The following is a 25,801-nucleotide window of genomic DNA, read 5'->3' on the forward strand; positions in this document are numbered from 1 at the left end:
CTCAAGTCGCTTCCTGTAGCTTTTAATGAGTTCCTGGATGAAGGTATATTTGACCATTCCTGTTTACAAAACCATACCAGGTCAGTTAAGTTTGATGGTCGCCGAGCATGGACAGCATGCTTTAAATCATTCCACAGATCTTCAGTGCTATTCAGGTCTGAGGACTGAGATGGCCATTCCAGAACATTGTAATTGTTCCTCTGCATGAATGCCTGAGTAGATATGAAGCAGTGTTTTGGATCACTGTCTTGCTGAAATATCCATCCCCTGTGTAACTTCAACTTCGTCACTGATTCTTGCACATTGTGAAGAATCTTCTGATTCTGCTGTGTCCCTGCGTGCAGAGAGCCGGGTGACAGGCGCTCTGCGCATGTGACAAGCATTTTGCTGAAGACTAGGAGGGGCGCGGGGGACCGAAGCTGCAGCAGTTAACGAGGGAGACCGGGGTGACAGCCTGACAGTGGGTGACCTGGGAAGACCTTTCTGGTCCATCTGCCATGTCAGATGGCACAGAAATCAAAGAAGTAGGATGAATGCGGTGGGACAAGACTCGTTTGGCGGCCATTTTAGATTGTCAGAAGGGGGATCGGGGGGGAGGGGTGAGGAGATTTTGGCCACACAGGGACTGCGAGAGGACATTAATCTCCCATCTGATATCTTTGATCATGCCAGATGGAAGAAGAATCATTTTATTACCGGCGCGGCATTAACCTTCACGTCGTTGCCGTTACACGGCTTGTTACGGCGATCACGTGAATGGGGACCGGAAAAAACAACCCCGATCGTGATCTCCAGGGTCTCAGCTACCTCCGGTAGCTGAAATCTCAGAGATTTTCAAATTCTGGGGGGCGCTATACCCTTTTTTCCTGACCGCCGTTAAAATGCAGCGGATCAGAAGCAGGGTGGATTTGATTTAAATTTAACTGATTTAAATCACTAGTCAGTAAGGCTTGATTTAAATCAGTGATTTCAATCAAAGTTTCTACCTAAACTAGTTCTTGCTACTTTAACATGGAAGTAGATGATTTTTAGAATCACTTTTTATATTACTTTTTTTCTCCCCAGTTTAATGGGTTAATCATTCATATTTGGACACCACTGTTCTGTTGTATTTAGGAAGGAGAAAAATAATCCTTACCTTAACAATTTAAATAGATTTATTCAACTGAAACAATAACATTACAGCACAAGTTATTTGCTTAAACAAACATCCATGTTTGTTAACTAATTTGGGTAAACAAAATATGTATATTTTAAGAAACTTAGACTGTCAGCCCAGCCGACACATGAAAAACTTAAATACTACTGTCCCTGCTGTCCTCTGTAGCTCACTTGTCGTCATCTTCATCATCATCTTCTTCTTTGTTCCTATTCATAATCTGGAAAAGAAAAACAAGCTTTCCTGCTTTATTGGGTCCCAACCGATTTCTCAATTTAGAATGAATGAGTCCAAAGAAAGAGAATATTCTTTCAACGCCTGCAGAAGAAGCTACTGCTGTTAAGTGACATCATTACTTGAACAGTCTCTAAATCCAAGCGCTTAAGTGACTTCCACCAGTTTACTGGTGTGACCTTCCTTTAAAATATCTTCCGCAAACATATCTTTCTTGAATGGTTCCCCCTTAGCTCTGAAGTTTATTATAGTTGGCATTAAAGATGGATGATTGCTGGATACCCATGTCATAGCTAACTCCTCTTCCTCAGCACTTAGGTTTTGACCCTGATATTGGATATTGACAATATTTGCCAAAAAATGAGCTGGAGTCAGTGCTTGTTCCTTTCGTTTGTTTACTGCTTGTAATTTAATTCTGTCCATGTGTACTTCTGTTTTTAAGTGTTCAGTTCCTTCCAAATTTCAACAGCATCCGCAATAAAACAGCTATTTTTCTGTATTTTGTTTAAAGCTTGAGAGATTGGTTTCAGGAAGCTCAGCATATGTTCAACATTTCTCTTAAGCCCAATGTTGAGGATTTTGGCCGTGACAGTGCCATCTATTTTATCTCTATTTTCTTCACAAAGTGTCATCAGAATAGGCCAGTTTTTGATATACTGCTCAAAACAGTCCACCACAAAGTTCCATCTAACATCTTGTGGGAGCGTTAGCTTGGTTCCACCCATCCTTTTCAGAGCTGCTGCAGCAAAATGATTATTACGGAAGTATTTAGCAATTTCAACAACATTAGCCTTTATTTCTGGAACACTTAAGTCTTTGGCTAAGAGGTGCATCAAATGAGCACTGCAACCATATGTAATTAGCAGCTTTGTATTCCCTCCCTGCTCTTCTAAATCTCTTCTCATCTTGGATACGTTTGCAGCATTGTCAGTGACCAAACTGCGTACTAGACATTTGAATTTTTTTTCACATGCCGTTATAGCTTTTACTGCCACTTCTTGTAAGTATTCTGCTGTGTGCATTTCCTGACGTATCAGTTGTTTGTGCAAGGAAGACTTTACCTTCTTCTGTTATACAAGCACATACAATAGGATCATTGTGGACATTACTCCACCCATCAATACTTAGGTTAACAATTTTACCCTCCAGAGCTGTTGCACATTGCTCCATTTCTGTCATACACTTGATCCAGCAGTTTCCCTGCAACATCAGCTCTGCTGGGTGGACTGTATCCTGGTCTCAGTGACTGAACCATATTAATAAAAAGTGGGTTCTCAGTCAGACGGAAAGAAGAGTTCGTTGCATAAATAAACTGGGCAATTTTTTCATCAATCAACTCTTTTTCTAATCTGCTAGTTCTTATCACAAACCTATCTATGGTGGTTCCAGGAGGTAAAGGTTTTTGCTTCCTTTTGGGTGATGGTGATATGTGGCTGTGGGTGTCTGATGATGATGCTGCTGCTAATGAAGCACTATCCTGGATGGATAACTCTGAAACTGTAGAACAAGATGATTGTGATCTTGGAGGTGGATAGTTTCCAGAATCCATGAATTCCCCGTAACAAAAAAAGTCAATGCTGTTATTTTATTGTTTATTATACAATTTCTGCTTATTGTACACAACAAATCACTGCCCCTGCCCCAAAAGGAATATTTGTTTTTCTTCATAACTGTACCAAATGACAGTAACATGCAGTAATAAGAAATATAATTTTTCTCACACATGACAGTTTAGTCTTTAGAAATAGGATTCAATAAAAATGTTTACCAACTTGAAGATCCTGCCTGTTCAGAAGTGTTTCTTTGGTCATCTTCATCACCGCACTTCTCATGATGTTGCCTCATTCGCGCCACCAGGCCTTGCATCTTTGTTGCATCGTTTGCATTTTGCACGCATGCCTGCCTTACTGATAGGCGAAGGAGCTTCATTAAAATATTCCCAAACTGGGTCTCTTTTACGGCCTGCTGCCATTATAAGGAAAGAATGTAATAAACCTCAGATCGTACACCCAAACAGATCCAGACTTGTCTGTCTGTGGCTATGCTGCAGTATTGTGCTCAAAGTTTCACTTTCATTTTCTTGTCTGCTTGCCCTTCCTCCTCCTCACACTTAGATTCACATTCTTCTTGTGCAGATCTATTCCACTCCAAACAATCAAACATATTGTCTAACTTCTTGGACTTGGCACTGAAGGGGTTGATTCTGTATTCATAGGTTTGTAGAACAATAGGATTAAGGTCTTTTTCTCAACTCTGTTCATGTTGTAATATTTTTGCCGTGAAGAAGCTTGGGACCTCTGCGGAGTCAAATTCAGTTTTGAGAACTGCGTAAGTAAAGCGAGCGTCTGTGATAATATAGGAGAGAAACTGCCCACTAATCCTACAGAAACCTCTGGGAGAGCATGGCATTGTGAATGTTACACATACAGCCTTTATTCTACTGAGTTAAACAACTCAGCTTTATCTCATGATGGAAGAACCTTTTGGATGGTAAAATATTTTCCTCAAAAAGCAGTTTATTGAAAAAAATCCGATTTTAAATAAAAAAAATCCGTTTTTTTATTTTTTTAAAAAATACATTGATTTTTATCCACCCTGATCAGAAGTACCCTTAATTACCGCTGTTAAAATGCGTGTCGCGGTAATTAAGGGGTTAATCTTGTTGTTCTGTTCACTGTTGCAATTCTGAGATGAGTGCAGGCCTTCCTTCTTTGAGTGTTTACGTTTTACCCTTGCCTGTAGAGGAGGAGCTTCACTGGTACTCAAGTGCAGCACAGACTTCTCAGCAAAGACAAAGCCTAGATCCTCAGACTACATACAGCGTTTTTGCAGTGAAATGCAGTGACTCTGGGCATCCCAGCAAAGTCAATGGGTTTCAAGATAGGACATTGAGACACATTGTTTTGTGAGGATCCGGTTTTGGGCTCAAAAACAGATCCTCACAAAGAATTAGCATGTCAGTTTGTGTGGCATTTTCCTAATCTGCTTTTGCTATTAAAAACCTTATCTATGAGCTCAAAAACCTTTCAGGTGATGCAGCTTTTTAAAAAGCTGAGCTGCTTTTGCAGCTAAAAACGCTGTGTGTGAATGTAGCCTCAGATCAGGAATAGAACCATTTATAGGACATTTCATAACTTTCCCAAATTCCTATGAAAAAATATTCATCACACTCTGCATTGAACTACTGTGCCCAATTTATTATATATTTTAGGAGTCTGTCCATTTTATAACGACTGACTCCACCAAAATGAATAGACTCTACGACTCCAACTCCACAGCCCTGGTCTTACGAGTCTACAGAGCATGCTGGTAAAACTGAAGATTGACATGAAATGCTGCTATAAGACGAGGATTGAGGGCTTTTGGTATCCTCAGGAATTTGACAGATTCACTGACTTTAATGTCTGCTCTAAGTGAGCTCTACAGGGACACATGTAATGGGACAGCTGATCATACTTGTCAGATCGTACATGCATCTGTCACGGTTTTCTTTCATGGGGTCTTGTAATGAAGCATTTAAACTAAAAGATAAACGAGTGTTAAGGATTTGTACTGTCAAGAATTGTGGCAGCTTGTGTGCTAAGCAATCTAGCACACATGGCTTACTTTGTTTACAAAGGCAGACTGCACTCCAGTCGGTAAGTTTACAGAGCGGCTGTCATGTACCACCGGTTGGTCTTGACTACCTACCCCACTCCTTGGATAGGAAGTGCTAATCTAAGGTTTGACTGCAGAGACTTTAGGCTGTCTGTGCACGTGTGCATTTTTCCTGTGTTTTTGGCTGCGTTTAAAACTGCAGCGTCTCAATGACAAAATGCATGCATTGTGCTTCACTAGCAAAGTCTGAGAAGTCAGCAAATTCTATGCGCACTCTTTTGTTTTGGATGCCAAATATTTGACAATCTATGCGTTTAAAAAAGCAACATGTCAATTCTTTTGTATGTTTTTTGGCTGCATTTTTCAGCTATTAAAATGAGGTGTCCAAACGCAACCAAAATGCTTAGTCGCTTGCACTGCATTTTTGTTGCTGTCTGTGTGTCTGTGTCTCTCATACTGATAGATCACTGGCACGGTGCTGCACAGCTGTCACACTGCTCTGGTGTCTTCTCCTGCTTTTGAAAATGCTGGCCGCTCATTATTTCATCTCATGTGCACTGCTTCCCCCGCCCACCGTCGCCTATGATTGGTTGCAGTCAGACGAGCCCCCACGCTGAGTGACAGATGTCTCACTGCAACCAATCACAGCTGCCGCTGGGCGGGTCTATATATTCTGCAGTAAAATAATTTAAAAAAAACCTGGTTTCCCCCCCCCCCCCCCCATTTTGGAGCCCCCCAGCCTGAAAATATTAGCCAGCAGCTGCCCGGAAATTCCGCATCAATTAGATGCGACAGTCCTGGGACTCTACCCGGCTCATCCCGATTGCCCTGTTGCGGTGGCAATCTAGATAATAAGTTAATGGCAGCCCATAGCTGCCACTAAGTCCTAGCTTAGTGATGGCAGGCGTCTGAGATACAAACACCAAAAAAGCCTTTGTTTGAAATAAGACAAGAAAACACCCTAACACCCCTCCAGGTTTGAAGTAATCCACACTAGGTCCCATGAACTTTCAGCTCTGCTACATCGGAAGCTGACAGGAGTGGCAGTAGAGCACGACCACTCTGAGCTCCACGGAGCAACTGAAGTGAGTTGCGCGGTCAGCGGTGAAGTCACTTATGTTACCTGCGGCCACAGTTGGATCCTCCAACGGTCTCAGGTGGAGGACTTCAGCTGTGGCTGCGGGTAACCTGAGTGACCGCACCGCTGATTGCACGGCTCACTTCAGTCACTTAGGTTATTTGCCTTCACAGGTGAATCCTTCACTTGTGATCGCAAATCAGGCCACGACACAGCCGCGCGATGACAGTGAACTCTGGTGCAGCGCTGTCATAACTGCTGTGGACCCATGTGGTTCATCCGAGTTCACGACAGCACTCGGACAGAACCGCGGAATGACAATGAAGTCGGGTGAAGTTCATCATCAGAGTTCATTCTCATCGCGCAGCTCTGTCAGTGGGCATGTAGCAGAGTTGAATTGCCATGGGGACCCTCTTTAAAAAAAAAAATGCATGTAAAATGCCTTCAAAACGCATGCGTTTTTTTTGTTGTGTTTTTTTTTTTTTGTCAAATGCAGTGTTCACAGTTGTCAAAGTCTGCCAGAGGGTGCATTTTTTTTTTTTGACAATTACAGAACGCAGCGTGCGCATATAGCCTTAAATGGCGCTGAATGTCTTATTCTGCTACAATACAACCAGCTATCTTAGTGTTTCTTAAAGGGATCCTGTCTGTAATGCAATATTAGTCCTTCTAAATAGTTTTTCCCGAGGTGAATAATTATCGCCCATCAAAATGAAGGTTGGCAAGTGTCTGACTGGGGGTTGTACTACTTGTTTTTTTCACCAATCATTGGAATATGGTCCTTGAGCCCCCCATGAATAGTGAGGTGACTGAGCACACTGATACTCCCGCCAATGTTTTTGGGACGGAGTGCTTCTTTCAGTTATCTGGTACAAGGTAAATAGACTTTGACTGGATGGCAAGCATTACCCCATTAGCAATTTAATTCTTAGTGATCATGCACTTGTCAACAATCTATGGATGGATCACAAGCTGTGTGATTATAGCAAAAACCTTTTGGGTTGATGGTAAGAAATCCAGTTCTATTGTGTTTTCTTTACAAACGATGGGGGAAAAATTGTAATGATCTGTTTTGCGTAATGTGAATTTAACCCCTTCAGCCCCCAACCTGTTTTCACCTTAAAGACCCGGCCTTTTTTTTTCAATTTTTGACCAGTGTCACTTTGAGGTTATAACTCTGGAACGCTTCAACGGATCCTGGCGATTCTGACATTGTTTTTTCGTGACATATTGTACTTCATGTCAGTGGTAAATTTAGGCCGATATGTTTTGTTTTTATTTGTGAAAATTTCGGAAATTTGGCGAAAATTTCACAATTTTCAAAATGACATTTTATGCCCATAAATCTGAGAGATGTCACACAAAATAGTTACTAAATAACATTTCCCACATCTCTACTTTACACCAGCGCAATTTTTGAAACACATTTTTTTTTCCGTTAGGAAGTTAGAAGGGTTCAAATTTCATCAGCAACTTCTCATTTTTCGTACAAAATTGCCAAAAAAAGTTTGGGTACCACATCACATTTGGAGTGATTTGAGAAACCTAGGTGACAGAAAATACCCAAAAGTGACCCCTTTCTAAAATCTGCACCCCTCATTCTGCTGAAAACCACATCCAAGAAGTTTTTATTAACCCTTTAGGAGCTTCACAGCAACCAAAGCAAATATAGAAGGAAAAAATGAAAATTTAATTTTATTTTTTTTTTTTTACACAAAAATGGTACTTTTAGCCATAAAATTTAGCATTTTCACAAGGGTATCAGTGGAAAAAAACCCCCATAAAAATAATTGTGCAATTTCTCCTAAGTACACCGATATCTCATCTGTGGTGGAAATCAATTGTTTGGGCGCACGTCGGGGCTCGGAAGGGGAGCACAATTTCACAGCCAAATTGGTTGGAATTATTAGCAGACGCCATGTTGCGTTTGTAGACCCCCTGGGGTGCCTAATCAATGGAGCTCCCCCACATGTGACCCGATTTTGGAAACTAGACCCCCCCCCCCCCCATACAAAAAAAAATAGCTTGGCAAAATAAAAATTACAGTAGTCAGTAGTAAAAAAACAACAAAACAAAAAAAAAACAGCGCCTGCAACTGACACTAAGGCAAGTGCCATACGTGAGAGCGATGCACGAATCTCACATCTTGTCATCTGGCACAGCTGCACACTCCTGTCTGGAAGAGAGCGACCGTGCCGGATGATGCAATGTGAGACTTGTGCATCGCTCTCGTGTGGCACTGGGCTGATCCTTACAATATTCAGTAAAAATACTGTAGTTAACGATTACTATAGTATAATTTTACTGGCCCTAAACTAAGTTTATTTGTATTTCTTTCTTAGTTTACATTAAAAAAAAAAAATCAGGACGCACGGATGTACTGCAAAAAAGGGGGGCCTAGGTGGGATGGGAACAAAAGATGGATGGAGGATGGGAGAGGGCGCGGTGGATAGAGGAGCGGTGGAGGATGGGAGAGGGCGGGCAGCAGATCAGGGTGAGAGTTGGTGGTGGGGGCAACAGATCAGGGACGGTAAGATGGGAGAGAACGGGCAGCAGATCAGGGAGAGGGGCAGCGGCTGATGGGAGAGAGCGGGCAGCAGATTGGGGAGGGTGACAGATGGGAGAGAGCAGGCAGCAGCTCAGTGGGGGAGAGCGGTGACAGATGGAGGGGGCTGCAGCAGATAGAGGAGATTGGCGGCAGTGGCAGGGGATCGAGGGCAGGGAGGCCAATTGGGAGACAGGGGCTTACCAGGGCACTTGCAGGAATCTTTCTCCTCAGCTTCCACAGACGCCTGAGTGAAGCTGAGGGGAGCGGTCACCATCCACAGTGATTGGAGAGATCGGTCACAAGGCCGGTCTCTCCAATCAGAGCTGGAGGTGGGTGAAGCAGCAATCACACAGCTCCAGCCAATGATCAGTGCTATAGCTGCACAGATCATGGCTGGATTTCAATGTTTATAGCCATTTTCAATGGCTGAAACATTAGTGGCTGTGATTGGCTGAGTGGCTCTCGTCAGCCAATCACAGCCTCCGTAGGCCCGGGGAGAAGGCACCACCCCTCCTGAGGTCAGGCAGAGGTCCCCTCCTCCCCCAAATCTAAGGTTTGTGTGAACCAATCAGTCACCGGGGCTCCGGGTCCGCGATTTCGCCATGATGTACTGGGTATGTCATGGGTCATTAAGGGGTTAAAATATTTAAAATTAGAATCCTAATGCTTAATGCAGTCCATGATCACAGCTGTCCAGTTTTGAGATTCCACTGCAGTTTGTCTGAAATATTAGCAAATCATGAAACGCGCGCACACACACCATCTGATAAATCATGGGCTTCGTAAAGTAACTTATAAAGTTCCCAGTAGACAGTGTAAAGTTCTGTGATGTTGGTGACAGTCATGTGGTGCATCAGCCTTTTTGGTTCTGTTCCTATGACAGAGCTGTTAAAGGGAACCTGTCACCACTTTTTTTTGGCTATAAGCTGCGGCCACCACCACAGGGCTCTTATATACAGCATTCTAACATGCTGTATATTAGAGTTGAGGCCGCTGTGAGAAAATAAACACTTTATAATACTTAACGGTCGCTCTGTGGTGGAATTGGGTCATGGAGTCTCCGTTGTCTGATGCCGCCTCTTTCGGCCATCTTCGTCTTCCTTCTGAAGCCGTGGTGCATGACTCGTCCAACGTCATCCACACTCGCCGGCATTCAGGTCCTGAGCAGGCGCACTTTGATCTGCCCTGAGCAGGGCAGATCAAAGTATTGTAGTGCGCCTGCGCACGATCGGCGAGTGTGTATGATGTAGACGCATCATGCAAACAGGCTTCAGAAAGAGGACGAAGATGGCCGAATGGGGAGGCGCCGGCACCAGAGAACTGAGACTCCTCCGTGACCCAATTCCACCACAGCGCAACCGTTAGATAAGTATTATAAAGTGGGGTTTTTTGGGTTTTTTTTTTATGTTGTCACAGCGGCCTGGGCTCTTATATACAGCATGTTAGAATGCTGTATATAAGAGCCCTGTGGTGGTGGCCGCAGCATATAGCCAAAAAAAAGTGGTGACCGGTTCCCTTTAATAGCTTGGCACTTTTTAACAGCCATTTAGACTCTGTTCACACTAGAAAGGATTTTTGTCAAGAAATTTCTTGAGTCTGAAAGATTAGCGCACTTGCGTTCAAATAACGCATGTCATTTTTAATGCGTTTGGTCCCTGCGGTTTTTTAGCATTATCTATAACCAAAAACGCAGGTACCTGCAGAAAAGAAGTGACAGGCTCATTTCTTTTCTCAAATTCTGCAGAAATTTTCTTGAGGGAAAAAAATGGTGTGCACAGCTATATTTTTTTTGCCATAGGTTTTGTCAGGGAATGTCTGCAGAAAGGTTACAACCACTTTCTGAAGAAATTTCTGCAGCAAAAAAGCGGATAAAAACGCAGTGTGTGTGAACAAGGCCTTAAACATGCCAATAATGGGGGATACAAGTATTTATGGAAACATGGCCCATGCTGCTAAAGGTTTTCTCTAGTCCCTTCCACGACAGCATAGGAGGTTGTCTCTCCACGCCCTAATTGGGACAGGAAGTTCAAGAGGTTTAAAAGGACCCTCCCACCTCCCATAGCCAGTGTCTTTCCTGTCCCCATGGGGCATGGAGAGGTTTTGTTTTTTCTCCTATGCTGTGGTGGCCGGCGAACTGCAGTATATTTTTTTTTTTTTCCCCCCTATTACCTTCAGCCGGACGGCATCGGTCGGGCCTTCACCGCTCCTCCCTTGCTGTTCCCTCACGCTGTGGGGGACCGCTGCTCCAGCCTTCCGGATCCTCCTGAGGGGTGATGCAGGCTGTTGAGCTCCCCGGCCGGCGTCCTCCCTGAGCCGCCGGCCGCCTCCCGCATGCACGCTGCCGGAGCGATCCGGAAGTGCTCCCGGAGGCGGGACTTCTGGTCTTGCGGACTTCCGGTCGAGCGCTTCCGGTTTGCGGAGGCAGCGTGGAGGCACGCCGACTGCGACTCGACCTGCCCAGGACCGGATGCGGGAGGCGGGGAAACGTGCACCGTCACTGGGGAGGCAGGCCCTTGTCCGTAAGGGCTGCCACGAAGACATCAGATCATGGTAAGACCGTGCTCCCTGTCATGTCTTCCGCTGCAGCTGCCTCTGCAGAACCCAGTGTGCCCCCTGCTACTGTGAGTATGGAGGGGTCTGGTCCCTCGGACATAGGTCTCATCAGTGATTATGGCTCTCTGCTCTGTGTTTTCTAGGAGGACAAGGCCACCAAGAAAACTGACAGAAATGAGAAATCAGAGAAGCCTGAGAAGTCAGAAAAAACTGACAAGTCCGATAAGCCTGATAGACCTGACAGAGTGGACAAAATTAAAAAATGTCCCATCTGTATAAAGAAGCTCCCTGCAGTATGGGATAAAAAGCTTTGCCAGCAATGTACGGACCAGGTTATTAGGGCCGAACAACCATCTCTGATAGATGAGTTGCGGTCCATGATGAAACAGGAGATTAGGGCCTCACTGGCTTCTCTCCCTGTTCCTGGCCCTGTTCCTGGCCCTGTGCCTGGCCCTGTTCCTGGCCCTGCGCCTGGCCCTGCTCCTGGCCCTGCTACTGGACCCTCTCCTCCAAAAAAGAGGAGACTCCAGTCGACCCCTTCTGATCAGGAGGACGCTGATTCCACCTCTGAGGGTCCTGATGAAGGATTTCCATCTGGGGGGTCTGACCAGTCCTTTCTTTTTCACTCAGAAGAGTTGGGGGATCTTATTGAGGCAGTTCGGAGCACTATGGGTTTAGAGGAAGTGCAGTCTCTTCCTTCAATCCAGGACGAAATGTTTGCTGGCCTGAAGTCAGTCAAACAGTTGGGATTCCCAGTTCATGCCAATATATTGGATATTGTTTCTCAGGAATGGGAATGTCCTGAGAGGCGGGTACGGAGTGACCTTAGACGCCGGTTTCCTCTGGAACCTTCGGGACTACATTGGGAGATCCCAAGAGTAGACGTTCAGGTGGCTAGGGTAGCTAAGCAAACGGCTCTTCCCTTTGAGGATACTTCCCAACTGAAGGATCAAATGGATAGGAAGGTAGAGGGCCTGATGAAGCGGTCCTGGGAGGCATCGTCTTCCTCTATTCAAGCCAACATTGCCTCCACCTGCGTATCCAGGTCCCTAATTAGGTGGTTGGACCAGTTGGAGGCTCATGTTTCCCAAGGGACCCCTAGGGAGGAATTACTGGAATCCCTTCCCTTGCTTAGGAAGGCTACCTGTTTTCTGGCAGATACCTCGGTGGAATCTGTCCGCCTGGCAGCCAGGACCTCGGTGCTTTCTAACTCTGCCCGACGTGCCCTCTGGCTTAAGGCCTGGAGTGGAGACTCCACCTCTAAAATGAGGCTTTGTTCCCTTCCTTTTAAAGGGGATTTGGTGTTTGGACCTGCCCTGGATGATATCCTGGACAAGGCGACTGATCGTAAGGCCTTGCCCGATCCTAGACCTACCAGGAAGCGGTCCTTTCGTCCCTCGATGCCTCAGGCCTCCCAGCCCAGAGGGAAAGGGAAGGCAGGCAGGTGGAGCTATCCCAAAGGTAGAGGGAGAAACATCCTCATCCCTCCACATCAGCAACGTCCTCAGCAGGACAAACAGTGACTCGGCCCGGGTGGGGGGAAGACTCTCAGCGTTTCTTACCCAGTGGCAGTCCATAACCTCTTGCCAATGGGTTCTGAAGATCATCTCGGACGGTCTTCTCATAGAATTCCTTTCCCCCCCTCTTCCGGGTCTCCGAGTCACTGCGCTGGCATCGCCGGGTTCACAGACTCTGTTGTACACAAAGATTTTAGAGTTAGTGCACTCGGGGGTCGTTTCCCCAGTCCCGAGTCGGGAAGAAGGGATAGGACACTACTCCCGTCTCTTCCTGGTCAAGAAGCCATCCGGCGACGTCCGTATAATTATCAATTTAAAAAGTCTAAACCGTCAGGTCAGGTACCGGCGGTTCAAGATGGAGTCGGTGAGATCAGCTATTCCCCTGATAGGTCTACACCACCAGATGGCCTCTATCGATCTGAAAGATGCCTACTTCCATGTACCCGTCCATCCGGGACACAGACAATACCTCAGGTTTGCGGTGCTTCACGGGGAAGAAGTACTTCATTTCCAATTCAATGTACTTCCCTTCGGGATCTCCTCAGCTCCAAGGATCTTTTCCAAGATCATGGCAGAGGTGGTCGCCTTCATAAGATTGCAGGGTATCTGTCTAGTTCCGTATCTGGACGACTTTCTTCTCATGGCTCCGTCTGCTCCAACCCTCCGGAGCCATGTGGAGAGGTCTTTGGGAATCCTTCGGTCTCTGGGATGGATTCCCAATCTCAAAAAATCACAGTTAACCCCCTCCTCCACACGGCAGTTTCTCGGAGTGCTGCTGGACTCCGACAGACAGGCATCTTTTCTCCCAGAGGGCCACAGGATAGCTCTGTTATCCAAAATCTCGAAGCTCCGCAGGCAGGCTCGCCCAACGCTTCGAGCGGCTATGTCGGCCCTGGGTTCCATGACATCCTGCATCCCCTCGGTCAGGTGGGCTCAGGCCCATTCTCGGTGTCTCCAGGATCATATCCTGGCACATTGGGACAGACTCCCGTCATCCCTAAACAGAAGGTTTCGCCTCTCGGAGTCCGTCTCCTCATCCCTTTTCTGGTGGCTGAGTCCCGCCAACCTGCAGGTGGGGGTTGCCTGGACTCAGAAACCCCTGGTTACACTGACCACAGATGCCAGCCTACGAGGATGGGGGGCAATAGTGGCAAATTCCCCATTTCAAGGGGTCTGGAGTCCTTACGTCAGCTCCCAATCCTCCAACTACCGGGAGCTCAGGGCAGTCAGGGAAGCCCTCCTTGCGGCTCAGGACCTCGTCCGGGACTCTCATGTCCTGGTATATTCAGACAATGTCACAACAGTGGCACATCTTCGACATCAGGGCAGTACACGCTCAGGCGCCCTGAAGTCGGTATCCTCCCGAATCTTTCAATGGGCAGAACAATCTCTGCTCTCCCTTTCTGCGGTCCATCTGAAGGGCTCCCTCAATCTTCAGGCGGATTTCCTGAGTCGTTGGGATGTTCATCCGGGGGAATGGAGCCTGGATCAGGCGGTGTTCTGCTCTCTAGTGGCAAGGTGGGGTGCACCAGAGGTGGACCTCTTTGCCTCGGCAGGGAATCGCAAGGTCGCAACATATTTCTCCCTGAACCCAAGGGACGAGGCGTTAGGGGTAGACGCTTTCTGCCACAGTTGGTCCTTTCGCCTCGCTTACGCGTTCCCCCCTCTTCCTCTTCTCGCACGGGCCCTGAGGAAGATCAGAGACGAGGGGGTCCCAACTATACTGGTAGCCCCTCTGTGGCCCCGGAGGAGTTGGTACAGCCTGGTCCTGACTCTAGGAATCGACGGCCCAGTCCTCTTAGGTTCAGACCCCAGCCTACTGTCACAGGGTCCGATTTTCCATCCGGCTCCCCAGAAACTCAACTTGGCTGCCTGGCTTCTGAGGCCCGGGCACTGAAGGCCCAAGGGCTTTCTGACAAAGTTGTGGCTACGCTACAGAAGAACCGTAAACCTGTGACTAATAGTATATACAACAAAATCTGGAAGAGATTTTCCTCCTGGTGTGGTTCTCGGCCTCCTGACCCTCTTCGGCCTAATATTGCGCAGATTCTGGACTTTCTCCAGAGTGGTTTAGACTTAGGTCTTCGGCCTAGCACCCTGAAAGTTCAGGTGTCAGCACTCAGTGCAGTCTTTGACATGGCTCTGGCAGATCATCGTTGGATCCGTCGGTTCTTTGTGTCCGCTAGTAGACTCTGTCCACGTCAGAGGGTCCTGACGCCTCGCTGGGATCTCAATGTGGTCCTTACAGGACTATCTCAGTCTCCGTTTGAACCTCTGTGCTCTTGTAACATTCGTTCCCTTTCTCACAAGACTGCTTTTCTTGTGGCTATTACATCTGCTCGCAGAGTCGGCGAACTTCAGGCTTTGTCCGTTAGGGAACCTTACCTGACTATCAGAGATGACAGCATTGTGTTTCAGCTGGACCCTTCCTTCCTTCCCAAGGTGGTTTCGGATTTTCACCGTTCTCAGTCCATCGTCCTGCCTTCCTTCTGTCAGAATCCTCGGACTCCGGGTGAGGAAGTGTTTCATTCTTTGGATGTCCGTCGGATAGTGTTGCACTACCTGGAGGTTACTGCTTCTTGGCGCCTTGATTCTAACCTGTTCATCCAGCCCTTTGGCCGCAATAAGGGCAAGAAGGTGGCTAAGAGTACCGTCGCCAACTGGATTGTGCGGGCAATTAGAGATGCCTACCTCGCTCAGCATCTCTCTCCACCTACTGGATTCACGGCGCACTCCACCAGGGCTACCTCTGCCTCCTGGGCCGAACGGGCAGGGGCTTCCCCTGAGCAGATCTGCAAGGCAGCTACGTGGTCTTCGCTCCATACGTTCACGAAGCATTATCGGTTGGATCTGGATTCCAACAGGGATTTGGCCTTTGGCGGGAGGGTCCTGCAGGCTGTGGTCCCCCCCTAGGTATCAATTCTTTGGTATTCCTCCTATGCTGTCGTGGAAGGGACTAGAGAAATAAGAATTATTCTTACCGATAATTCGCTTTCTAGGACCTTCCACGACAGCAGGTAATTCCCTCCCCTATGTATTCATGTATTCCTGAATGTGTAGTACTTCTCATATGCTATGGATTCTTTGTAAGACACTGGCTATGGGAGGTGGGAGGGTCCTTTTAAACCTCTTGAACTTCCTGTCCCAATTAGGGCGTGGAGAGACAACCTCCTATGCTGTCGTGGAAGGTCCTAGAAAGCGAATTATCGGTAAGAATAATTCTTATTTTTTTTTTTTATTTTTTTTTTTTTTGCTGATTTGGCATGCTAGGATCTGCTCTCGTGGTGTCAGTTTTTTGTTCATACTAAAGGGGTTTGTCTGATTTACCAAAAATGATCTTTATAATTTTTTTTTTTTTCTTTTTTTAACCCCAGCCACTCAAGTAACTTAATTTAAAATAACCTTTTCCTTTCCCATGACAGCACTGTATGTGAGTGTATCTGCCCCCAGGAACTGGAAACCTTTCTGAAATAAAAGGGGCAGCACCTCTCCCAAGCCCCAGTGTGGTTTCCTGTTCCTAGAAGAGGATACCAATGTTTACCTGGGGAAATTTCTCCAGATTGGGTTTCGGCGGGCCAGGAGGTCTCCGGGACCCAGGTGTCACAAGGGCCGCGCTGGTTGCATGCTGCGGCCTCCTTCCCCCATGTCCGGTGTTGTTCAGTTGGGAGGTTCCCTGGGAAACCATTGGGCAGTGGTCTATGGGTTGCCTTAAAGGGCTGAGGTCCCAGCAGGGGCTCGCTCCTCTACATGGCCAGCTGGGGCGGAAACACCGCGGCCGCTTCCAGACCTATGCCGCATGTGCCGTCACGCTCTGGAAATTGCACACAGCTGTGTGTGCAGGCGCAAGCTCCATTACCAGTAAGTGGGGGGGCCAGTGAGGCTCATGGGAGTGGAAGTGACGGTGCATGCCGAGGGTGGCGTCACAGGCCATATCAGAGTTTGGAGGCTGTGCCCGTGCCCAAATAAGAGCCCCTAAAAAGCAATGATGCCAGTCCTCGGGTAGGAGGAAGGCTCAAACAATTTTGCCATCAGTGGCCTGGCCTCTGACTGGGTGTTAAAAACAGTCTCCCTCAGTGTCGGGCTCAATTCCTTTCCTCCCCCACAGCACATGCTGAGTTCTCAGGTGGACCTTAAGAACCAGGGGGTTCTGGAACAGGAAGTCCTCTTGCTGATAGACAAGAACTTATTGGTAAGGGGTCCAGTAGCCGAAGGTACCGGGTATTACAGCAACCTGTTAAATAAAAAAAAAAAAAAAACAGGACCCTTTTCAATCTGAAATCTCTGAATCACTACAGTAGAAAGATACAAGATGGAGACCCTAAAATCGATAGTACGCTTACTATTTCCCTTCTGCTACATGACAATAAGGCTATGTGCGCACGTTGCGTTCTGTACCTTGCAGAAATGAACGCATCCTCTGGCTGAATTTCATTGTCAAATTTGGTTTTGACCACAAACGCAGGAAATAAAAAATGTTTTTCTTACGTTTTTGACCGCATTTTCAGTGCTTAAAATGGGATGTGTTTTAAATACAAAGACACTACTAAATAAAGTTTGAACATTCAAACACTAAAAAAATTGAAAAAAAATGTAATGCTTTAAATCATACACTATAATAATTGAGATTTAATATTTATGTTAAAAATAAATTTAACTTGGTGTTTTTGTTTTTTTTGTTTTTTTTTTTTGTTTGGCTGGGTTTGAGGGCAAAAGGAAACCTCTTGACATCACTATGCCAAAAACGCATGTGTTTAGCATAAAAGTAAAACGCGTGGATTTTGATTTTGGATGCGTTTTCACAACTGTCATTGACTTCAATGTTAGCTAAAGGCTACCAAAACGCAAAAAAGAATTGACATGCTGCGTTTATAAACGTAGAGATTTTCACTCCAAAATGCTGCATTTAAAAAAGAATCGTGCGGACGAATTTTGCAAAATTCCCAGTCTTTGGAAATCAAAACGCAATCTTTTTGGCATTGAAATGCTGCAGTTCAAAACGCTGCGGAAACGCATGAAAAAAACGCAATGTGATTTGACTGACTCTATTACCACATCCCTATCCCCCAAAGGCCATCAAAAATACCTCAGGCTGGCGGTAATCAAGGGGGAGCTGACTCAGGAAAATCTGTAATTGGGCAAATTATTTTCCCTAGATCCCGGGGGAGGACCAGAGGGAGTAGACTCACTCCTACAGAGATAAGATTTCCGGCTGGCGTGTGCATTCCCACCTTTTCCACAAATCCCACTAGTCCTGAAGAAAATCAGGAAAGAGCAGGCCAGAGTCATGATAGCCCCCTTCTGGCCAAGAAGAGCTTAGTCAAAATTCTCAGCCACGTGAACTATCTGATCCCTGGATTCTACCAGACAGACCTGATCTACTTTCTTAGGGGCCGATCCTTCATCCTCAAGTGCAGGGGTTACACTTGAGAGCCTGGAACTTGAGAGGAACCTTCTAGCAGTGAGAGGATTTTTTACAGGCTTAATTTCCACCCTCCTTCATAGTTGAAAGCTGGGCACTTCCACAAAGTATGCAGCATTATGGGCAAAGTTCCTGGAGTTCTCAGGGCTCCAGATAACGAAGCAACAGGTGCTGTTAGCGGAAGTATTAGGCCCCTTTCTAGGCCCTTATGCAGAAATTCTGTCTACCAGCACATTAAAAGTACATGTAGCAGCCCTGAGTGCACTTTTTGATAGAAAAATTGCGGACCAGCCATGGGGTACGATACGTAGGTTCATTAGGGAATCATTTGCCTCTAGACCTCTAGCGGGGTCTAGGATAGCCCCCTGGGACCTCAAACTAGTATTAACTGACCTCACTAAATATCCCTTGGTCTCCACTTAGGCTACTTTCACACTTGCCTTGTGTGGTATCCGTCACAATCGGTTGTGTGACCGATGCAACGGATGCGTTGCAGATAGTGGCACAACTGATGTGACTGATGCTGCAAAACAACGATTCATTCTGTTTTGGTTTTTTTTTTTCTTTCACTCACTGTTTTACCGGCGGCCGGCTTTTGAGAGCGATCAGCTGATCAGCCGGCTTTTGAGAGCGGCCGATCAGCTGATTGTTCGGCCGCCGAGAGAGAAACCTAAGAGCTGAGCATGCTCAGTGAAAGTGTTCCGCTGCTCAAAAAAAGCTACATGCTGCGTTCTTGCCGCCCGACGGTCGTTCCACGACTGACCCGTTACTCGGCGGATGCAACGCAGACACATTAGTCTCAATCCATTGTCAATGCAAGTCTATGGGAAACAGCGCAAGTGTGACAGTAGCCTAAGGCGCTCACCCTGAAGGTGGCATGAACATCAACCTGACGCATCTGTGAACTTCAATCCATTTCCATTAACGCTACCTTCACTACAATTCAGGATGGAATAATAGTTAAGCCAGTCCTGGCCTTTCTTCCCAGGGTCAATTCAAAGTTCCATTGGGGGCCAGGAAATTGTTTTGCCCTCTTTCTGTGACAATCCCAAATCACAAGGAGAGCAGGTCTTTCATTCCCTGGATGTCAGAAAAAGCGTCCAGAGATATCTGGACATAACTCTGCCATGGTGAAAGTCATCTGCCGTTCCTTTTTGAATGACTTAAAAGAGGGAATGCGGCCACAAGATCAACTATTGCTAGTTGGGTGAGGGAGGCTATTAGTTTGGCATATTCAGCATCAGGTCAGGCCCCTCCTCAGGTGATTAGGGCCCTTTCTGTTAGGGCTATATACACTTATTGGGTGGAGAGGGCAAACGCCTCAGTGCAGATCTGTAAGGCGGGCTTCGCATCAGCGGTATTCTGCAATGCTGGATCCAGCACAAATGCATTTCACTTCAGTCAATTTCCTATGGACTTGCGGCAAGTTCCGGGCACATGCGGTTACGTGCATCATACACCGCATGTGACCGGAACTTGCCGCGAGTCCATAGGAAATGCATTGAAGTGATTAGCATTTGTGCTGGATCCGGCATTGCGGCGGAATACCGCTGATGTGAAGCCCGTGTAAGGCGGCAGTATGGTGTTTACCTTCTTTAAGCACTACCGTTTGTATTTGGATCTTTCGGATATATTCTTCGGGAGAAAGGTTCTTTCAGCGGTGGTCGCCCCCTAAATTTTTTCTTTTTTATTCTCTCTCATGTACAGTTATGTCATGGGAAGGGAAAAGATAATTACTTACCGGTAATTGGATTTTACAGAGCTTCGTAACCTGCCTGAAAGTGATAAACTAAGAATGAACATTTGCGCATGTTCATGCTTTTTGAGCACCATCTGTCCAAGGAGTGGTTAAAGGTACCGTCACACTAAGCAACATCGCTAGCAACATCGCTGCTGAGGCACAACTTGCTAGCGATGTTGCGGTGTGTGACATCCAGCAACAACCTGGCCCCTGCTGTGAGGTCGTTGGTTGTTGCTGAATGTCCTGGGCCATTTTTTAGTTGTTGCTCTCCCGCTGTGAAGCACAGATCGCTGTGTGTGACAGCGACAGAGCAACAACTAAATGTGCAGGCAGCAGGAGCTGGCTTCTGCGGACGCTGGTAACCACAGTAAACATCGAGTAACCAAGAAGCCCTTACCTTGGTTACCCGATATTTACATTCGTTACCAGCGTCCGCAGCTGTCAGTGCCGGCTCCTGCTCTCTGCACATGTAGCTGCAGTACACATCGGGTAATTAACCCCATGTGTACAGTAGCTAGGAGAGCAGGGAGCCAACGCTAAGCAGTGTGCGCGGCTCCCTGCTCTCTGCACATGTAGCTGCAGCACACATCGGGTAATTAACCTGATGTGTACTGTGGCTAGGAGAGCAGGGAGCCAGCGCTAAGAGGTGTGCGCTGGTAACAAAGGTAAATATCGGGTTGGTTACCCAATATTTACCTTAGTTATCAAGCGCAGCATGCTTCCACGTGTAGCGACGCTCCAGCGATCCCTGCCAGGTCAGGTTGCTGGTGGGATCGCTGGAGCGTCTCTTAAGGTGGCTTTACACACTGCAACATCGCAAACGACATCGCTGTAACGTCACCGGTTTTGTGACGTTATAGCGACCTCCCCAGCGACATTGCAGTGTGTGAAACACATCAGCGACCTGGCCCCTGCTGTGAAGTTGTGATCGCTACAAATTGTTCAGGACCATTCTTTGGTCCTTTGTTTCCCTCTGTGCAGCAAAGTTTTAGTGTGTAAAGGGGACTTTACATCGACTTAGTTAGCGACTTCCCTTTCAAAAAGCTGCTTTACAACGTCCCCAATGACTAGCTAGGTCGTTCTGCAGGTCCGGATCGCTGTTGCGTCGTTGGCCAGCTTTGTCTGTTTGACAGCTCACCAGAGACTTTGTAGCGATCCCGGCCAGGTTGGGATCGCTGGTGGGATCGCTAGAAAGTTTCAGTGTGTAAAGGGGCCTTAAGTGTGACATCTCACCAGCGATCTCCTAGCAACTTGGCAGCGATCCGTTGTTGGGATCGCTGGTAAGTTTAGTGTGACTGGGCCTTTAGGCTAGTTTTACACCCCATGAAAAGATACCACATTTACAGTTTGAGCCCTTAAACTCAGTGATTAGTGAATACCTATCCAATTTACATTGTCTCTCCAGTAAAGGAGACAAACTCTAGCACAGCGCCACCTATTGGAAGTAGCGATCCTAAAAGTCACAAGTGGATTTTCAACAATCCTTTGCAATATGACTCAGGATATATCCAATTTACAGCAGTGATTCTGCAGATATGGCAGTCTCTGGTACCCATTTTCCAAGGCTTTAGTGGGAAAGGCTCAGGTACATACTCAGATTATATGCAAGTGAACAATGGCTAGAAATCCAACACCTCAACAGTATGCTAATTTCATGTTACAGCTTCTTGTTAAGGCTTTGTTCACATTTGCGGTTTTTTTTTGCATCAGTCACAATTCGTCGCCTTGAGTAATTACGGTATCCTGCATAATTTGCAAGAATCCGTTTTTCCCCCCTAGACTTCTATTAAAGGGAAGGTGTCGCGGTTTTTTATTTTTGTATTAAAAAGTGATTATGAAATCCAAGTATTTTTAATACAAAATTAAAATCGCAGCTTATTTAGCTTTTATTCTAATTTTACTGGAGGCACTGGGGGCTGCCATGCTGGATTTGCTGTGTGTAACGACCGTTACTCACTGCTTTATGGCAGCCCCTGTCCATAGACTCATAGTCGGAATCCGACCCCTAGGTTTATTACAGGAGATCTCCCTGCTGTGAAATGGACGCGCCCCCTGGGCTGTCCACATCACAGCAGAGCAAGGAGATCATGCCATCTTTCTGCAGCTCACAGCGGTCATACTGTGTGCTGAACTTTTCCCCCTGTCACCCGTTCTGCCCATGGGGAGTAGTGTACTGGCGCCCCTCCCCTCGCCGCCGATGCTACCGTCTCTCAATACCCCCACGCTCTCCCAACATGGCCTGTCACCTGTCGGCCTGTGTGTGAGTAGTGTACGGCCCCCCTCCTTCCCCGGCCGCAGTAGTTGTGTGTGTGTGTGTGTGTGTGTGTGTGTGGAGCATTTTGCGTGTGTGCTGACAGAGCAGTGTGTGTGTTGCCACTGCATGTGAGTACCTGTGTGTGTACTGGTGATACTTTCTAATAAAAATAATAAAAATAATAATTTATTAATTTATATAGCGCTATTAATTCCATAGCACGTTACATACATTGGCAATACTGTCCCCATTGGGGCTCAAAATCTAAGGTGCCTAACTGTGTGTGTTTTTGGAGTGTGGGAGGAAATCTGAGTACCCGGAGGAAACCCACGCAAACACAGAGAGAACATACAAACTCCTTGCAGATGGTGTCCTTGCTGGGAATTGAACCCAGGACCCCAGTGCTGCAAGACTGCAGTGCTAACCACTGAGCCACTGTTTCTGCCCGTCTGCAGGGTTGTGTATCTAATCCTCTCCTGTGTGATACTCTCTGCTGAGCCGTGTATCTAATCCTATCCTGTGATACTGTCTGCTGAGCCGTGTATGTAATCCTCTCCTGTGATACTGTCTTCTGAGCTGTGTATCTAATCATGTCCGGTGTGATACTGTCTGCAGGGCTGTGTATCTAATCCTATCTTGTGTGATACTCCTGCTGTCCTTGGTGACACTTAAGACATTTCTGGTCACCAACAAAATGGCTCTGCATTGTGTCCCTACATGTCATTCTCTGTTATCTGTTGTAAACACTCAGATTAGGAGGGAGTTGTTCCTCACAGTGGAAACTGACAGTTTAAATCTCTGAGACAACTTTTTGTCTCCTTCCCCTGAACAACTATGTTGAATAATCTTTGTTTTCAGATCATTTGAGAGTTGTTTTGAGGAGCCCATGATGCCACTCTTCATAGGAGATTCAAATAGGAGAACAACTTGCAAGTGGCCACCTTAAATACCTTTTCTCATTATTGGATACACCTGCCTATGAAGTTCAAAGCTCAATGAGGTTACAAAACCAATTTAGTGCTTCAGTAAGTCAGTAAAAAGTAGTTAGGAGTGTTCAAATCAAGAAATTGATAAGGGTGCCCATACTTTTACACCTGTCAAATTTTGTTTAAATGCAGATTGCACATTTTCTGTTAGTACAATAAACCTCATTTCAATCCAGAAATATTTACGGAGTCCATCAGTTATTAGATATATGAAACTGAAATAGCTGTTGCAAAAACACAAATTGTTTTAAAGAAAAAAAGGTTAACATTAATAGGGGTGCCCAAACTTTTTCATATGACTGTACGACTTTTTGCATCAGAAATTCTGCCGTAAAACATGTAAGGCTATGTGCGCACGTTGCGTACAAGCCCTGCAGATATTTCTGCAGCGATCTGAAGAGCACATGTGCGCTTTAGATCGCTGCAGAAATGTCCGTAGTGAGCGCCGATTCCATGCGCTCTGCCTGCAGCTCCTCCCATAGACAGAGCAGGAGCTGCCGGCAAAGCGCAGGAAAGAAGTGACATGTCACTTCTTTTTGCGCAGCGCTTCGGCAGTAGCCGAAGCGCTGCGCTCTTAGACGCCACGTGCGCACGGCCCCTGCACAATCTCCATAGACTGTGCAGGGGCCGCAGGACGCATGCAGTTACGCTGCGCTACAAAGCGCAGCGTAACTGCATGTTTTTACGCAACGTGCGCACATAGCCTAAGGAAAAAAAATGTAATGTGCACACAGCATTTTGGATTTCTCTTGGACTTTGCTGGGGAATAACTTTGCTGTTCATAAGCTTATGAACAAAAACTGCACCAATTCTGCAGCAAAAAAGTGTGTGCACAGGGCCTGACCGCTTTATAACACTACATGGAACTGACTGCACCCAACTAGTAAACACCCAAACATTGAGGAAAATGAGCATAAACAAACACCCACCCCTGCTGGCTTTGGCAAGGAAGAGGTCTTTTCAGATGGGCTGATAATCAGTTAATTGATTCTACATGTTGTCCATCTAAACAGGTTGGAAGTCACCTGATGACCAAGCAAAGTGCTCATTCATTGTGATTATGTCAAAGCTGAATGATCAGCTCTCTAATATATGGGGTGTGGGAGTTTTTTGGGGTTTTTTTCTGTCTAATTTTATGTGGCGGTGGGGGTTCTTCTCTAGTTAAAAGCATTGCAAAATCCCTGCGCTTCTGATTTTGCTGTTTAACTCTCTCCTGTTGTGCACTGCATCTTCAAATTAGAGGTTTTCACATGTTGCGCTTCAAATGCGATGAATATGAGACTGCTTGTCGCTCAACTGTTTTCAGTGTTTTGGTTTGTTTTTTTTTTGGTTTTTTTTTTTTTCTGGGAGCATGCTGTGACTCCTCCCTACTAAAGACTGTCTGGAAAGGGTGGATGCACCCCTATTTGTACCATTAGCAGAAACTTCATATTATTCTTAAAAGCAACAAATGTGACTTCAGTGGAGTGATTTCAGCACCTTTAGGAGGGAAAAGTAGTAGACTTGGGAGTTCGTTGTTGTGTGTTTGTTTTTTTTTTTTTTTTCTTCTAAGGCATTTAACTTTTTAAATTTTTCATCCTTTGTATGTAACTGTACATCCTTAAGGGGTTCTAAATACTTTTAATACTATTTGTCATTTTCTGCTGCATAATTGTAGAATGGTTTCATTGTACATTTGGCAGTATACACTTGCAGGTTTAAAGGAAATGTCAGGTTCCCTATGCCCACCAATCCCCTGCATCATTCATATCTGTATGACTAAGTTCTGTGTCTAACAAGCACTGTTTAACTGAAATCAGTGTTTTAAAAAAGATTTATGAACTCTGCTGTTATGGTAAAGGGAACCTGTCGCCAGTTTTTTGCCCTATAAGCTGCGGCCACCCCCAGTGGGCTCTTATATACAGCATGTTAGAGCCTAGACCGCTGTGTAGAACATAAAAAAAAAAAAACAACCCACTAATACTTAAACCGGTGGATGTGGGTCAAATCTGCATCTTTGGCCTCCGGTGCCGGCGCTGCCTCTTTTGCAAATCTTTGTCGCCGCCTCTGTCGTCCTTCTGAAGCTGCGGTGCATGACGCGTTCGTGTCACACTCGCCGGAATTCAGGTCCTGCACTCGCCGGAATTCAGGTCCTGAGCATGCGCACTTTGATCTGCCCTGAGCAGGTGTGGTTAAAGCTTTGTAGTGCGCATGCGCAGGACCAGCGAATGTGTATGACGTAGATGCGTCATGCACACAGGCTTGAGAAGGAAGATTAAGATGGCCAAAAGAGGAGGTGCCGCCACGAGGGCGAAGACGCCCATTTGAGCCACATCCACCGCAGCAACCAATTTAGGGGAGTATTATAAAGTGTTTTTTTTTGTTTTTTTTATGTTCTACACAGCGGTCTGGGCTATTATAAACACAATGTTAGAATGCTGTATAGAAGTGCCCACTGGTGGTGGCCATAGCTTATAGGGCAAAAAACTGGTGACAGGTTCCCTTTAAGGTGTTGACTAGTCAGTGGGGTGTTATTTCCCCAAAGTAGTTGGATCTCTTTCAATGTTATCATGCCCCTTTGGACGTAACCTGATTTTCCATGAGCCAGCGTCCTCGCCAGCTCCTGGAAATCTTGCGCATGCGCGCTGCTTTATTCACTTACACTGAATCTCTGAAGCCAGGTGTATACGTCTTTGCTTCAGAGAGGCACACTGCACATGATCAGAAAAAACACCA

The 25,801-nt window shown here is 46.3% G+C and overlaps 1 protein-coding gene across 3 annotated transcripts in view; it reads left to right on the plus strand.

Moving 5' to 3' along the window:
• Window positions 1-25,801, plus strand: part of HNRNPAB (heterogeneous nuclear ribonucleoprotein A/B) — a 94,565-nt gene that overhangs the window by 55,158 nt on the left and 13,606 nt on the right. The gene's annotated exons all lie outside the window — the stretch shown is intronic.

This window comes from Anomaloglossus baeobatrachus, chromosome 4, assembly GCF_048569485.1.
Source record: "Anomaloglossus baeobatrachus isolate aAnoBae1 chromosome 4, aAnoBae1.hap1, whole genome shotgun sequence".
Classification (NCBI taxonomy): domain Eukaryota; kingdom Metazoa; phylum Chordata; class Amphibia; order Anura; family Aromobatidae; genus Anomaloglossus; species Anomaloglossus baeobatrachus.